The sequence below is a fragment of the Aquarana catesbeiana genome, linkage group LG04 (genome assembly GCF_042186555.1).
Source record: "Aquarana catesbeiana isolate 2022-GZ linkage group LG04, ASM4218655v1, whole genome shotgun sequence".
Classification (NCBI taxonomy): Eukaryota; Metazoa; Chordata; class Amphibia; order Anura; family Ranidae; genus Aquarana; species Aquarana catesbeiana.
Genome location: NC_133327.1, coordinates 542,385,253 through 542,401,474, shown reverse-complemented (window position 1 = coordinate 542,401,474; position 16,222 = coordinate 542,385,253). Strand labels below are relative to the sequence as shown.

The following is a 16,222-nucleotide window of genomic DNA, read 5'->3' as shown; positions in this document are numbered from 1 at the left end:
GTATTAAATTGTACGAGGGGCATTCAAGTCAAACCGAGACTTTTTAGTTTATATAATATAAAAGAACAAATTTCAAGAATTGGAAACTGCGTTTATTTTTCGACATTTTTCGACATTCTTCCCTGCTAAAAATTGGCCTAAACTGATGAAAAAATTCGATTTTTTTTTTTTTTTTACATATTTTTGTAGGATATGTTTTACAGCAGAAATTAAAAAATTGTGTTTTTTTTTTCAAAATAGTTGCTTATTTATTTTATAGCGCAAAAAATAAAAATTGCAGAGGTGATCAAATACCACCAAAAGAAAGCTCTGTTGGAGAAAAAAAAGGACATCAATTTTGTTTGAGTACAACGTCCCACGACCACGAAATTGTCAGTTTAAGTAACGCAGTGCCATATCGCAAAAAATAGCCTGGTCATTAAGAGAGTAAATCCTTCCTGGGGCTGAAGTAGTTAACTAATGCCTGGAAGCTTTGGCATAGAAAGATTTGTCAGTACGCCTGAACCATCCTAGGACAGCCTGCTTCACTTCATCAGTGCTGACTTCCGAGAAACTCTTTTAGAGGTCCAAACAGGTGGAAATCACTCGGAGTGAAGTCCGGGCTGTGAGGGTGATGTGGCAATACCTCCCAGTTGAGTTGCTGTAATGTGTATGTAGTGTGATGAGCAGAATGAGCTTGTGCATTTTCCTGGAGAAACAGGATGCCCTTAGTGATCAAACCAGGCTGTTTTTTCCGCAGACGCACATCACTCAGAACACAACAGTAATATTCACTGTTGATAGTGGCACCACGGGGTAGAAAATCCACATGAATAACACCACGTTTTGTCCCAGAAAACACTTGCCATCACTTTACCAGCAGACGCAGTTGGAATTTTTTTGGTGGTGAGTCTGCATGCATCCACTGCTTTTGGTGCTCGTTTTGATTCCGGAGTGAAATGATATGCCCAGGTGTCGTCACATGTAATGATACAATCCAGAAAATCCTGGCCTTCTCTGTCAAAATGCTCCTTCAGCGCAGTGCAGATTTCAATTTTTCTGTGCCAGCCAAAAACAGAAAGTTGTCTTGGTACCCAGCGTACGTAAACGTTTTGAAAATGCAAATGTTTGTGAATGATTGTGTTCACAGTTCCCACAAAAAGATTTGTCACGACAGGTTATGCATTGATTATTCAGGATCAGGCATTCCAAGCGCTGAATGTTCACAGGAATGACTGCTGTGGGCTAGGGACTACCACGGCCGCGATCGTCACTGATGGACGTACGGCCATCTTTAAAATGCTTACACCGTTCAAATGACTTACAGCATCTAGGTGTCTCCTCACCATACTGTGCTTGAAGTCTTCTGTAGATATCTGCGGGTTTTACGCCTTCCTTCACAAGAAACTTCATCATGCACTGTTCCATGCACACACTAACACTGTTGTCTGCCATCTTGATAAACGGTCTCTAGACTGGCCCTTGACATGTGTGCCGCCTATCAGTAATGGGACACACTTGCCACTTACTACTGCATGTAGTACCTCCACGCTTGCACCTTTTTTTTTATACCTGTAAAATTAAAAGACCTGGTTTGACTTGAATGCCCCTTGTATTCTGCAGTTTCTGAGCATGCGTGGCCTTGGCCTTCCAATGTTTTTCGGGCAACTACTGTACTGATTAAACAAAAATTGTTCGTTCTGGTATAGTACAAGAAAAATGTTTGTGTTTGTCCCTTCGGATAATTTTCAGATGATCTGTCACTATTGACTCTTGAAAGCTGTGTGCTAATGATTAGATTATTGTACGATCGCTTCGAAAGTGGTATTTTTCATCTGATTTTCTGATCGTGTGTACTAGACATAAGCGGTTGGTGTCTCATGCTCACCCAGCACTTTCATATTGGTAGTGAAAGTCAGCCCTGCCACAACTAGCTGTCTATACAGGACTTCCTCTCTTTGCACTGAGCAGCCTAACAGAACTGTAAAGTACATTTATCTGGTGGGATTGGTGATAAAGTGAACCTGTTGCTTTGCCCTGCATGGAAAAAGCATAGGTTCACTTTAAATTCTTTGGCTGCATTTGAACAAAACAAATAAATGTAGTTCTAATGCAGTGGTTTATGGAATAACGGTATCTAACCGCATGCAAATTGCATGTGTTGACCACTACCAGAGCAAAAACTATTTTTCCAAACATTTAGCCCAGACCTGAGCAAACTGTGACCCCAAGGCCACATCCGGCCCTTTGGCTGTTCATCTCTGGCCCTTGATGCCTCCATGCCTACCTGAGCCTGGCAGCTTCCTCACTGAGAAAGGCAGGCAGACAGATGTCTGTGTGGAGAGCTGCAAGAACTGGGAGAGAGCCTGAGGAGCTGATGGGTACAGCAGGGAAGCTTGTTTCTAGTGGGAAAGTGTTGCCTAGGAGACATCCAGAGGCTCTCTCTCTGCCACTCCTCTACCTGGCCAGGTTCTTCCTGTGTTAGCGCCTGCATGCTGCAAAACCCAATAGCCAAACCTTTCCTTCACTCCAGGTCAGGGTCTGTAGAAATCCCCACTGTACTGATCTCAGGCTCTCTACTTACAGCACTTTTCAGAGAGCATTTGACAGGCAGTGTAGATATGCTATGTTCTCCTTACTGCCTGATTTAAAAGAAAAGTATTGGTTTCCAAAAAACTTTAAATTTTACTCACTTAGGTGGATAGAGCATTGATCTGATGCTGCATCTGTCTCCCCTGCCAATTCTGCACCGAGAACTGAGTGATCAAACACCACTGATCACTCAGTTCTCCCCCTTTGTTCTGAGCAGAGAGCAGTAACTCAGTTACTGGCTCTCTGCTCTGCCTCTCCAGCACTCATTGGAGTGCTGAGCTGTGCAGGCAATGAGAATGGCTGGGCACAGCCTCCCAGCAGCCCGATGAGAGGCTGATCCAGCTGCCCGTCCAGGCATCTGGGTGGATCCTGACTGCACTCCTGTGATCATAGAAGTAGGGCCAAAAGAGCTTTGGCCCTACCTCTCCTTTAACTCTATAATGCTGCACTCCCACTCTCCGCAATGTACTTAGTAGGCGGGTTTGTCAGGCAGTCTCATTTGTCAAACTCTGCTTTCCAAGTTAAAAATGTTGCGGCCGCAAAGCATCATGGCTGTCTCATGTGAACAGCCCTGTCTAGCTGTTATTTTACAGTTCGGATTTGCGTCCCAGCTAAAAATAACAAGATAAACATGTTTGGCCCATGAGCCACTTGCCAACCAGTAATGTACCTGGTATGTCACTGGACTTCAAATGGTTATACCGTGATGATGCCAGCACCTGCAGGCATTATCTCGGTACCGTTTATTAGAGTTTTTTTATGGTCGGCTCTCTCTGGTAAAAGTAATCCTTCCGGCTAACTAGCTTCTGGATTACTTTTACAAGCAGTGGGAGGGGACATCCAAACCCCACCCCAACACCCCGCTGCCTTAGACGGCTTGATCGGGATCTCCCGTCCCACCTGGAGTCCTGATTGACCAGCCTGGTGCTTTCGCCAGCTGATCGGAGACCCAAGCAAAGACTGATTGACTTTGTTTGGCTCTGGGCTATGGTAACCCGGAAGTGATGACCTGACATCACTTCCAGTTTAACCAGATGTTAACACCACCATTTTCAAAAATCAAAGGCATTCAAACACAGATCTTGGTGTGATCAAATGCTTTTAAGGGCAATTTTAAAGTGTGACATGTTTGGTATCTATTTGCCCGCCTTAACATCATCTTTTATATTTTACCAAAAAAATTGGGCTATGTATTGTTTTTTGCATTAAAATTTAAAAAGTGTATTTTTAACAAAAAATTGTATTTGAAAAACAACTGAACAAATAATGTGTGACACAAAAAAATAGGAAAACCCACTAATTTATTCTCTAGGCCCTCTGTTGCTATATAATATATGTTTGGGGGTTCTAAGAAATTTTCTGTCAACAAATGATAGTTGCAAACCGTTAAACAAAAAGTGCCAGAAAAATCCTGGTCTTCAAGTGGAAATAACAAAACCAGCTTTTGGTGTAATATTCCCCTTTAATCCAGAGATTCTCCCTGCAGTACTTTTTGTGACACTAGATGTGTTCAGTCTGATGACCAGCATTATTCAAACCACTACTTCTGAGCTCAGGTTGTCCTGGACACACCCCGATCTGTGATTGGGCAATAAAATAAAGCAGTATCATTATTTGCACATCTCTCTGTCCCTCTGCTTTTCTTCCTATCGGCATATTTCTTGTTAGTACAGAAGTGATTTGCTCCTTGTACTGCTTTTTCCTCTCCCACCCCAACCCTACTTACAGGTACTGGAAAAGGCTGATGCCAGGTCAGACGCAGGGGCTTATATTGCTTGCATTTAAAAATGCATTTACGGATGTATTAATGATTATAGTGGTGCATTGACTTTTGGCTTTTATATCTGCCTAGAGCTCAGCTTTAATCTTCATGTATGCATTTTATTGCTGCCTGCCTGTACATATTTTAAATGGTCTCTCAAAGAATATTAATAAAGCAAGACATAAACCTAAATCTCTAGCACAGAAAACACTTTGCATTTTCAGAAATGACTCTAGACATTGATGTCATCATGTTGGCTGCAATAATGAAGCTAAGCATGGTAGCCTGAGCATAATAATCTATTTAATGGGCTTTTACATGAGGCCATCCATCTAAATTAGCCAAACTGGATCAAATATCTATCATTTCTCTTTTAATGGAATTGCTTGCTCTAATACCAGCCATTTAATTGAAATGCAAAGCATGCAGTTCCTTTGAATGACATTATACCTGAGGTGCAAATCTGCAGAACTGTTTTGAGCAGGGTAATATATGTAAGAAAATTGCCATTAAATGTAGATTAAGTTACAAGGTATAGATGACACTGTAGATGCAAGTTTATCCCCAGACATATTTAATAGTCATCAAGTGAAAGGAGCAGTAAAGCTATAAATACAAGTTAATATAATAGGATGCAGTGCTTTTCATAAAAAAAGGTGAGGTGCAAGACGGGCCTTTTTCCCAAAAGAGAAGTGACAGCTTGATGTAATAAACAAGACCTACAATATCATGTGTATTATAAAGGTACAGGGCTCAACATTTCAAGTCCAGAGCTACTAGCCAGGCCTTAAGGGTTACTCACCACCAGTTGCCCCACCCCGCCCCTAATTCCGCCCCTAAACGCACCCTTATAAATGATCTCATGAAATGACACTTAAATGTTTTATGCAGAATTAAGTTACAAAAAAAAAATATTAACAACTTCTTTATCAGTGCTCATCAACGCAGCCTCACCTGTGCCCATCAACGCAGCCTCACCTGTGCCCATCAACGCAGCCTCACCTGTGCCCATCAACGCAACATGACCAGTGCCCATCATTGCAGAGTGACCAGTGCCCATCATTACAGCCTCCTCCTGTGCCCATCATTGCAGAGTGACCAGTGCCCACCATTACAGCCTCCTCTGTGCCCATCAATGCAGCGTGACCAGTGCCCATCAATGCAGCCTCCTCTGTGCCCTTTAATGCAGAGTGACGCGTGCCCATCATTGCAGTCTCACCTGTGCCCATCATTGCTGCCTCACCTTTAACCATCATTGCAGCGTTACCTGTGCAGATGAAGAGAATGGTCGGCCGGATCATTACAGTGGAGGAAGAGGAGAGCCGGCTGGATCACAAAGTTGGGATTGCCTGCTGTAACAGCTTACATTTGAATTGCTTCTGCTCGCAGTCACACACAGTCCCGCCTCCTGACCCGGCGCCTGTGACAGACAGAACACATCCACACCGGCATTGGACCGGCGTTCTGCCTGTCACAGGCACCGGGTCAGGAGGCAGGACTGTGTGTGACCGCGAGCGGAGGCAATTCAAATGTAAGCTATTACAGTGGACTATCCCTGCTCTGTGATCCGGCAAGCTCCCCTCTTCCTCCACTCTTCCCCTGTAATGATCTGGCTGTCCTCTCTCTTCCTCCATTCTCTCTTCCCCTGGGCAAAAGGCTCCCATTCAACCCTGCCTACTGGCGGTGCTCCCCCCCTGTTCCCAGGCAGACCACGCTTGCCAGCTATCATTTTCCACTTGAGTGGGCGAGTGGAAAATTTGAGAGCTGATATAGTACATATAAAGTCCTTTTCCTTTAAGAGAAATTAGAGCTGAGCAGGATAGGCAGGAACATAAATCCAGATTGGAGACCGCCACCTTCACCTCCGACACACACAGCCTCTTACCAAATGTAGTTGACCATCCTATTTACAGAGGGTCAAACACACACAAACGTGAGCTTTAGGCAGCTCTCAGGGTGGTCCCCTTACTTTGATAACTTTGTCACATATAGTTCCTTCCAAATTTTGATGCTCACACCAGAGATGATTCTCCCATAAGCACACCCAGTTTGATCCACAGTGTGTGTGTCTCATTGATAAAAATAAAGCCTCTTGATAGCGTAATATGTTTTAAAATCCCATATAATGAAGATAACAAAAAGCCACTCACATGAACTCCAATAAAGCAGCATTAAATATACTTAGAAAAAGTTTCCTACCGAAAAGATGGCCGCTTAGTTCCTGGTGCCGTGATGACGTCACACTAAATACAAGTTGCCTTAAGTATAAGATATAAATTTCTATATTGGTGCAGAAATCAAGATGGATAACATTTTCTGTGCAGTCTACTGTATTTGAGTTTTCTAATAAATCAAAATAAGTGCCCTCATAATCTGTATGCAAGTGTGATAATATTAAATTAATTGAACGTACATAAATCAAAGTGCAATGGATAAAATATCCTAAAATGAGTGTGCACTAGTGTACAGAAAACACATATATCAAGCACTGAATAAGTGATCACATTAATATATCACTAAACACAACAAAACTTATCAGCAGTGAAAACACTTGAAAATAGTGAATATAGTCCATAAACTGAACGACAGAAAAAAGTTCCATGAGTGTATGTCAAATTCATGAAAATAGGAGAACACATCCACGATCCATCAAGCCATAACCCATATAGATGAAGGGAGAAGAGAGGAGTGTATAGATGTGACTCTCAGTTGAAGTGAATCCAAAAATATTAAAGGTGGACCCTTACCTTAAATGGTGGACCTCCCTATTAGCAAGGTCTTGCATGCAAGCAGATTTAGCCCTCTGCGGGGACCGTGGAATGATGGTGTCCAACACAGCTGATGTGTCCAGCGTCTCCAACCTGGCGTGGTCCAAATCGTCCGCCTGAAGGGGGAAGAACACCCACTGTTTTTAGTTCTCATCCAGGTTCTTGCCTACCACGTGAGTTACTGATCTGGAATAAGCATGATGGGTAGAAATCTTCATTCCCTTTTTTTTCATCAGCTGTATATAGCAGTTAGAGCAATCTTGCGGCTTGTCAGTATCGGTGTGTGCAGATTGTAGGAAGAGTTTTCATTTCTCCCATGATTGTCCTATCAGGCTTCAAGACTCCTGACCCTGTGTCTGGACAGTGCTGATTGGCCCTGTGCTGATCACATGCACCCTCCCTCTGTGGATGATTAGCTCTCACTTCTCTTGCTTACTATTGGCATGCTCCATACCCTGCAGCACAACTGATTGGTTCCATGTGCTGTTCCTCTGACCACCTCTGGGTGCGGCTCCTGGCGGCAAATTAAAAAAAATGTAAAAACCATAACACATACAGTACTGTAATCTTACAGATTACAGTACTGTATGAAATTATTTCACATCCCTTTTGTCCCCAGTGCTTTGTCCATAGCAACCAAAAAGTGTCCCTTTTATGTCAAAAGTGGCTTTAGATCAGCTAGAAAACAGCGATAGTAAATTAGAACACTTGCAGAATTGAGCGATAGTGAATCGTGGGGAAATTTATTATTATTATATTATTTTTTTTTTTAATTATTTATATTTATTTATTATATTATAATTTATGTTTTTGTGTTTCAAACTTCATCATACCCGGGATATCTACTAGACTCTTGTTTGGACAGATTTAAGTTTGTTATTGTTAAGAATTACAGGCCTACAATATAAAACGCCAAATTTCCATGCAAAATAATTGTACCGCTTTCAGCACCTAAAATCCAAATTAATCATACCGCCAGAGAGGTTAAACTAAGGGGCGTGGCCGGGATGGAAGACTGAGCGGACGTGTTCCTGAGCTCTCCTGGAGTGCGATCCGGTAATTTATCCGTATTTACTACTTTTATCTGGGAAAAAAAGAGACTTAGTGATCCCTGGATGCCTTCTAAAACTTCCGGCTACCAGAAGAGGGGCAAGAAATTGAAGTTTCCCCCAGATATCCCGGTAGAGACTGTCTCGATCTCCTGCTCCACAAGATCTCCTGCGCGCCATAGTAATATGGCGTCGCAAACAGACCACGAGGCGAACCCAGTGTCGGCGTCTCCAGGACTGACAGAGATCATGGCGGCTATTACAACCTGCCAGGCTGCCATTACCTCATGCCAATCCACCTTGGCTTCAAAAATAGAAGAGGTTCAGCTGGACATCGGCCTGATTCGGCAGGATCTGGAAAAGATCCGCTCCAGAGTAACGGAGGCGGAGAACAGAGTTGGGATGGTGGAAGACACAGTATCTGACCATGCTGCTTCTATTCGCACACTCCAAACAAAGGTTAAGGCGCTCGAATACTGAGCTGAAGATGCCAAGAACCGGAGCCGCAGGAACAATTTGAGGATCGTGGGGCTGCCGGAGGGAGTTAAGGGCCGTTCCCCGTCTCAGTTCACGGAGGGTCTATTGCGCTCCTTGTTACCGGCGGCTCAGCTCTCCCCTTATTTTGCGGTTGAAAGAGTCCACCGGGTGCCGCCAAGACCTGGCCCTGAGGGAGCCCCTCCAAGAACTTTCATTCTCAGGCTGCTAAACTTACGGGATCGAGATGAGTTACTCAGGGCGTCTCGGGCTGCGGGAGATTTACCCTTTCAGAATACCAAGCTCCTACTATTCCCAGATTATACAATGGAAACACAACGACAACGGCGATCCTTTGATGCTGTAAAGGCTGCCCTGCGGAAAAAAGGTATAAAGTACAGTATTTTATTCCCCGCCAAATTAAGAGTGATTGATGGGGAGACGACACGCTTCTTTACTAGCCCCAGGGATGCATCGGCCCGGTTGGACACTCTGCCCCCGTAAGAGGATTACACTATAAGGACTGTGCTCTGAGTTATCGGCCAAGTTGTTTTTCCTGCCTTACTAGACTGAGTTTCCCTATGTGTCTCCCGGCTTTGAACATTGCCATACGTCAGGTGCTTGTGTTCCGGTTGCAATAATCGTGACTGGCAAAGGTTATGCTAGAATGTCACCTGCTCCTGTTAATCTGCTTAGCCGGCCTCCAGTGAAGGCTGTGTAAGTGACCCGGATGTACAGAATATATTCCTATAGCCGTTGTTTAGTATTCAGTGGTTGTTTGCCTTCTGTTTGGGACTACACTGGAACTGTTTATATGGATCCCTTCGGTTCTTTTTGGAGGAGGAAACCGGTCGAGAAAGAGGCCATCCTCTGGTAACAGACTTTAAGAATGTGCCCCTGCTTAAGCAGGTGTAAGCTGAGATTCTTTTTTTTACATATGCTTTTTTTTTTCTATTTTTCCTTTTATTATTAGAATGCTTTTCACTCCACCAGCTCCAAGAAGGAACTTACCACATCCACATATAGCCCCTGGTTATCGGGGAGGATGTGAGGTCTCTACCAAAGCTCACAACCCTAACTTAGGTTACTAACTTTAGTATTATGGGTGTTTTGGGATCCAGGTGCTCCTCATGTTCCCGAGGTGCATGGGGTGGGAGGGGGGGGGTTGGTTTGGGATGCTCATGTTTGGGCACCCACGTTATTTTCTTGTTTTGTTGTTTTTACTTATTATTTCTGCGTTCAGTCATGTAGATGCAAATTGCAAGTATATGATGGTATATCCCTACCACACGGAACTCAATCTTTTTGGGGATCTGTGTGTTATGGATCTCCAGTATGTCCCGGGAGGAAAAAGTTCCCCCTTGGAAATATTGATCCCAGGCACTTTTAACATTTTATTTTTATTTTTAATGCTGCACCCCTCTCATGGCTAAGTGTATGGTGGTATCTTGGAATGTGAGAGGACTTAATTCGGCGGTCAAGCGTTCGCTGGTATTTGCCTACCTGCGGAGGCTCCGCCCACAAGTGTGTATACTTCAGGAGACACATCTTGTTGGCTCCCGCATTCTTTGTCTGAAAAAGGCCTGGGTAGGTGCGCATTATCGTGCACCATACTCTAACTATGCAAGGGAAATTAGTATATTAGTGAATAAATCCCTTCCATTCCAAATTATAGAGGTCAAGTTGGATCCGGGAGGCAGATACATTCTCCTACATGCTTTATACTCAGAAATTCCTTTTGTAATAGTGGGGATATTCTGCCACCCCCTGCTGACGTTACTGTCCTTCACGAACTTGTGCAAAAGGTCACATTGTGCAATGTTGAAAATGTATTATTTATGGGTGATTTTAATTTGGCCCCCTCCAGAGACATTGACAGACTTCCTGCTTCGGGACCACCCCAGCATGGACTCTCTCATTGGGCTTCCGCCTTCCACATGACAGATGTTTGGCGCCATTTTCACCCGTCGGATAAGGCTTTCACATGTCTCTCTACAACATACCGGACCATGTCTCGCATTGATTTGACTTTTGCCTCCTCTGCACTACTTCGGAGGATTGAGTCCTCCGAAATCCTTTCCAGAGGTATCTCGGATCATGCTCCGGTATCGGTTACTATCCGACTCTCCCATGTGGTGGGTGAGAGAATGTGGAGGTTGTCTAAATACTGGATTATGGACCCTGACATCCAGGAAGAGCTACCTGAGGCTTTATGTAATTTTTGGATAAACAATGATGAGTCCACCGGACCATTGGTTCTGTGGGATGCATTTAAGTCTTGGCTTAGGGGGGAGTACATGGCCCGCATAGCAACCAAAAAACATGGCTCTGTGCAGTCTCTGAGACATCTGGAGAAGCAGGCGAAATTGAAGAAAGAGGAGTATATACAAAATCCTGACGAGAATCACTATGTGCTCTGGCAGGATTCTCTGAGGGAACTGTCCCTTCTTAGAGTTGAGCTAACTCAAAAATCTATGCTGGATAGTGCACAGAGGGTATTTGAATTTGGTGATAAGAACGGAAGATTGTTGGCCTGGTTGGCAAAGGGAAGGACTAATATGACCCACATTGGAAGGCTGAGGGCGCTAGATGGTCTACTATTGACGACCCCAGCTGACATTAATGCAAGATTTCTTGAGTTTTATCACAAGGGAGGTTAAACTAAAGCCTAGTACACATGGTCTGAATGTCGGTCAGCATCGGGCAGTTCAATAGAAACCAGCCCACATTTGGCCCGTGTGTACTGCAGCCAGTCGGACAGGCTTCTGTCGATGGGGCGTGACCGAAAAAGGTCAGCTGATCGCCCCCCCGGTCAGGGCTCTCAGCCAATGGTTGAAAACGCTGACCAGAGTGTTCTGACGGGGCGCCATCCCCCTGTAGGAACACAATAGCACAGCAGGGGAGTTTGCTGTACTAATATTGTATGGTTAGTACAGTGGCTCCTCTGGAGCTGTCAGGTTTTTTTTGTGTTAAGCCCTGCTGGGTTGAATGAAAAAAAAACTAATATTGTGTATTAGGCTTTAGGAAGACTTACAAATAGCAGTTGATTACATTCATTACATTACATTTTGCTCTGCCTGGCCTTGCCTCCTCCCTATGTGTTCCTTTTGCATGCTGTACTCAGTATATTACTATACTGGCCCACTATCTCACTCACTAGCAAGAAGGTGACATCTCACTGGTCTGGGGCATCACCACAGTATCATGCACTACTGTATAGTGTAATGATGCAGAGACCAGCACTGATAATTTTAATCCTGACAAGCTGTGATAAGGAAAAGTATAGTCGTTTCTGGGTAATTTTACTTTATTAGGTTTATTCAGTAAAATAACTGTCACCGCACACTGTGAGACTTGCAGTAAAATGCAGGGGAAATGGATGTACATTTCCATCCATTTTATGCACGTTTTAACACAAGTTCAGTACTTGTAAAATGCAGGTCAACACATAGACACATAAAGCAATTGTTTTTTTTAGAATGAAGATCAACACAAGTCTACATGCGTTAAAATGAGCCTAAGATGTATGGAAATGTATATCCATTTTTACTGAATTTTATTTTAAGTCCGTGTGAATTCAGACTGTGTCTGGTGGCAGGCCATATCCTCAAAGCCCACACCTCCTCCCCTGTTGGTGGAAAAATTGTCTTTCTCTTTCATTCATTGACAGACACAGAGCTTCATTATTCAGAACCATAAAGTTATATCGCCCCCTACAGGAGTAGGACGCTAGGCAGAAAAAAGAAGTGGCTACGCCTATGGGCAGTCCTAGGTGATTTACACCTCTCTCTCTACTACAAGCCTTGAGGTTTTTTTTTCTGCCTAGTCAGTAGTAAGGACCTAGTTCCCTGCTGGGGTCTCTGGTCCTGGTAATTTTTTGTTTTTGCTTTTTAAAGTACTTTTTTTTTCTTGGATTTTTTCCTGTGAGATCTACAATTAACTGCCAGATTGGGTGACAGGCTGGACACTAAGATCCAGTGGTTCCCTCCAGTCTGGCCAGCGAGCAAGTGCAGACCGCAGCTACGCTCTAGGTTGGCTGTGATATAGCCCCACTGGATGGGCGCTGGCCCTGCGAGTTAAACGTCTTGTGAGGTCGCATACGAACGGGTCTCGGCCTGAGTCGCAGTGTTTCTCATGGCCAACAGCCCGCCCACTTCGGGGGCGAGGAGGATCCGTCTGGGAGCGTTACCCACGCTCTCGCTGGAGCGGTAAGGGGCCCCCTCCTCTCCTTCCCTGAAGTAGTGTGGGGCGCCGGTACTCCCTGGGGTGGTCGATCCCTCTGGGGTTCCCCTCCACATCCCCCCCTTCCCCCGGCGAGGCCCAGGCCTCTGGCTTAGGTGCTTCGGACACTCTGTCCACCCCTCCCCTCCAGGGTTGTCACTATGGGGGGTACACCTTGGCTCCAGCTGGATGGTTGGGTAGGTGACCAGGCATCCACAGATCCGCGCCCCTTGCGGCGGCCCTCCACTAATTTAGACCACGGCTTTGCAGCCTACCAAGCACTCACAGCGGGCGGCCGAAAATTTAGGCCACGGCTTTTGCGGCCTACCGACCGGGAGACGTGTGGGGTGGCCCTAGAGCAGGCGGTGAGGCCGCCGTTTTTCATTGCAGGCATCCACCCTCCTTCCTCGGCTCTAGCCTGGTCCGGTCCTCCCGCAGACCTGTGCACTCGTGGTGGGCGACCAAAAATTTAGGCCACGGCTTTTGCAGCCTACTATTCCGCGCAGCCATGCCGGATGCCCTCTTCCTGGGGGGGCGGCGCTGTGGGGGCTCTGAGGGCGACCCCTTTTTGGGGGGCTTGTTTGAGTGGGCCCTCCGTAGGTGCCCCCTGTGAGGGGCCTTAGTGGATCCCCCCTGTGAGGGGCCTTAGTGGATCCCCCCTGTGAGGGGCCTTAGTGGATCCCCCCTGTGAGGGGCCTTGGTGGATCCCCCCCGTGAGGGGCCTTGGTGGATCCCCCCCGTGAGGGGCCTTGGTGGATCCCCCCCGTGAGGGGCCTTGGTGGATGCCCCCCGTGAGGGGCCTTGGTGGATGCCCCCCGTGAGGGGCCTTGGTGGATGCCCCCCGTGAGGGGCCTTGGTGGATGCCCCCCCGTGAGGGGCCCTGGTGGATGCCCCCCGTGAGGGGCCCTGGTGGATGCCCCCCGTGAGGGGCCCTGGTGGATGCCCCCCGTGAGGGGCCCTGGTGGATGCCCCCCGTGAGGGGCCCTGGTGGATGCCCCCCCGTGAGGGGCCTTGGTGGATGCCCCCCGTGAGGGGCCTTGGTGGATCACCCCGTGAGGGCCTTAGGGGATGCCCCCTGTAAGGGGCCTCAGCCATTGCCCCCTGTGAAGGGCCCAGTGGTGTCCCCTGTGCGGGTCATCTGTAAGTGCCCCCTGTACGGGGTTTCCGTAGGCACCCCTTGTGCGGGGTCTTAACCAGTTCCCCCTGTGAGGGGTCCAGTGGTGCCCAATGTGCGGGGTATCCGTAAGTGCCCCCTGTGCGGGGTCTCAGCCAGCGCCCCTATTAGGGGTCCAATGGTGCCCCCTGTGCGAGGTATCATTAGACCCCTCAGTGCAGGGTCTCGGCCTGTGCCCCTTGTGAGAAGCCTTTGTCTGCGCCCCCTGTGCGGGGGCTTGGGTGGAACGTCCTCCGCGTGGGACCTCTGTGATGCCCCTGTGTGGGGCCTAAGGCGGTGGTGGTTTCAGTCGGTGCCCCCCCCTGTGTTCTTAGGCATATAGGCTAGTAAATGGCGCCCTCCCCTGCCTCATCGGTCTCGACTTATCCTATGTCTGGCTCTGCCGTCGTGGATGTGGCCCACCTTGTGGGGTTTGTAGCCACACTCCCTTTACTGTCAGTGAGGTTGTTCCTCCACAACTGCAGTGGCACACAAGAAGGTGCTGGTTGTCTCCCTTATTACATCTGTGCTGGAAACTTTAAAGATGGAGGATGCAGCTGTGGCTGCGGCAGAGGTGCCGGTCCACTTGGCACCCATTAACTGTCTCGCACAGCAAAAGCGGTCCCTTCTCCCTCCTATTTTGGAATATTTGTTTGTATAGACTGGGAGTGTCCAAAGCGTTCCTTTTGTGGTTCCAAAGACGCTCTGCTGTGAGGTACCCCTTGCGGGGTCCCTCCTTAAAGAGTGGACTGTTCCACCAGTAGTGGATCCCCCTGTCTTTAGGTTGCGCAAGGCGACCATGATTCTGGTAGAGGAGTCTCCGGCTTTTAAGGATCCTGCTGACATACCTGGAGGGGGAGCAGATTCCCTCTGCTTCGCTGAGTGGGCGGACCAGTTAGTCTGGGGGCTGCAGTTTGTATGCGATGCCTCTTGGACGCAGTTCCCTTGGTTGCTAAGCTCTCTGTGTCGGCAGTAGTGCTTAGATATGTATTGGGGCTTGTCTTGTGTTGACATGTGTTGGTCTGCGGACTGGGATTCTAAAAAAAAAGCTCTGACTGGGTTACCATTTCAAGGCAATGTCTGTTTGGGACTACCCTGGATGACATCATTAGGAGTCTCACAGGAGGGAAGTGTACATGTCTTCCACAGTCTGAAATGGGGAAAAGGGCCTTGTAGCGGATGCGGTCCTTTTCGGCACACAATGGACCTGCTCTGGGGTGCCGAGAGCGGGGATCCCTAGACCCACAGGCAAGGTCCCTTCAGCATGAAGGCATGCCATCACCTATGTCCTAGTGTCCTGGCCTTGAATCCCGAAAAGGGTTTTTTCCTCCCAATTGGTGTCTGTCACTGGACTGTTGGCAGTTCTTCTTGGGGCTGTGCAAGCCCTGTTGCTTCAGGGTGTGCTTGTCCCGGTTCCAGTGGGTACAGAAGGTCAGAATGGAGTCCATCCGCACAGTGGTGGTGTCCCTTCTGTCAACATCACAGATGCTGATTACGCACTCCAATAGGTGCCCAACACCCACACTTCCTCCATTTTACTGGGGGAAAAGAGCATTTTCAGCTTGCGGTATTGACGTTTGGTCTCCCCTCCACCCCTTGCGTACTCACAAAGGTGTTAGCCCCAGTTCTGGCGTGGTTACATCAGCGGGGGATTGCAGTCCTGGGCTGCTTGAACGATCTTCTTCTGCGAGCAGAGTCCTCGGCTACCCTGAGGGGCGATGTAGCTCGCTATATAGAAGTTTTCAGTTGGCTTCTATACTACCTGAAGCCTGCTCTGGCTTCTTCCAGAAAATTGGATTATCTTGACCTGACTCTAGTTTCATCTCTGGCCAGAGTGTTTCTTCCTCTGGACAAACTCCAGAAGTTGCATGCTATGTTTCATCTACAGTTGTCATGTGGGTGTTGGGCCTGATGGTATCTACCTTCAAGGCGGTTCTATTTGTGCAGCTCCATACAAGCTCCTTTCAAGTGAGATCCTAGCGTAAAGTACCTGAGGTCTCTGGGCTATCAAATTCGGCTGAGCCAGAAAACCAGGGGGCCCTGGCCTGTTGGCTTTGCTCTCCAGGATTTCGGCAGGGCACATCCCAAGGGCCGATCTTCCATCCTCTTTCAGGCGCTGGTTTTGAAGGCCTGGCTGTTATGAGCAAGGTGCGGAAGTTAACGACGTTGCTGAAGGCTAGGAAGCCTTCCTCTGGGAAGATTTATCACCGGACATGGATAGCAT

General features: G+C 47.1%; 1 protein-coding gene across 1 annotated transcript in view; it reads left to right on the top strand.

Annotated features, from left to right (window-relative positions):
• The window catches only part of TULP4 (TUB like protein 4), a 276,431-nt gene that overhangs the window by 105,418 nt on the left and 154,791 nt on the right, over nucleotides 1–16,222 (top strand). The gene's annotated exons all lie outside the window — the stretch shown is intronic.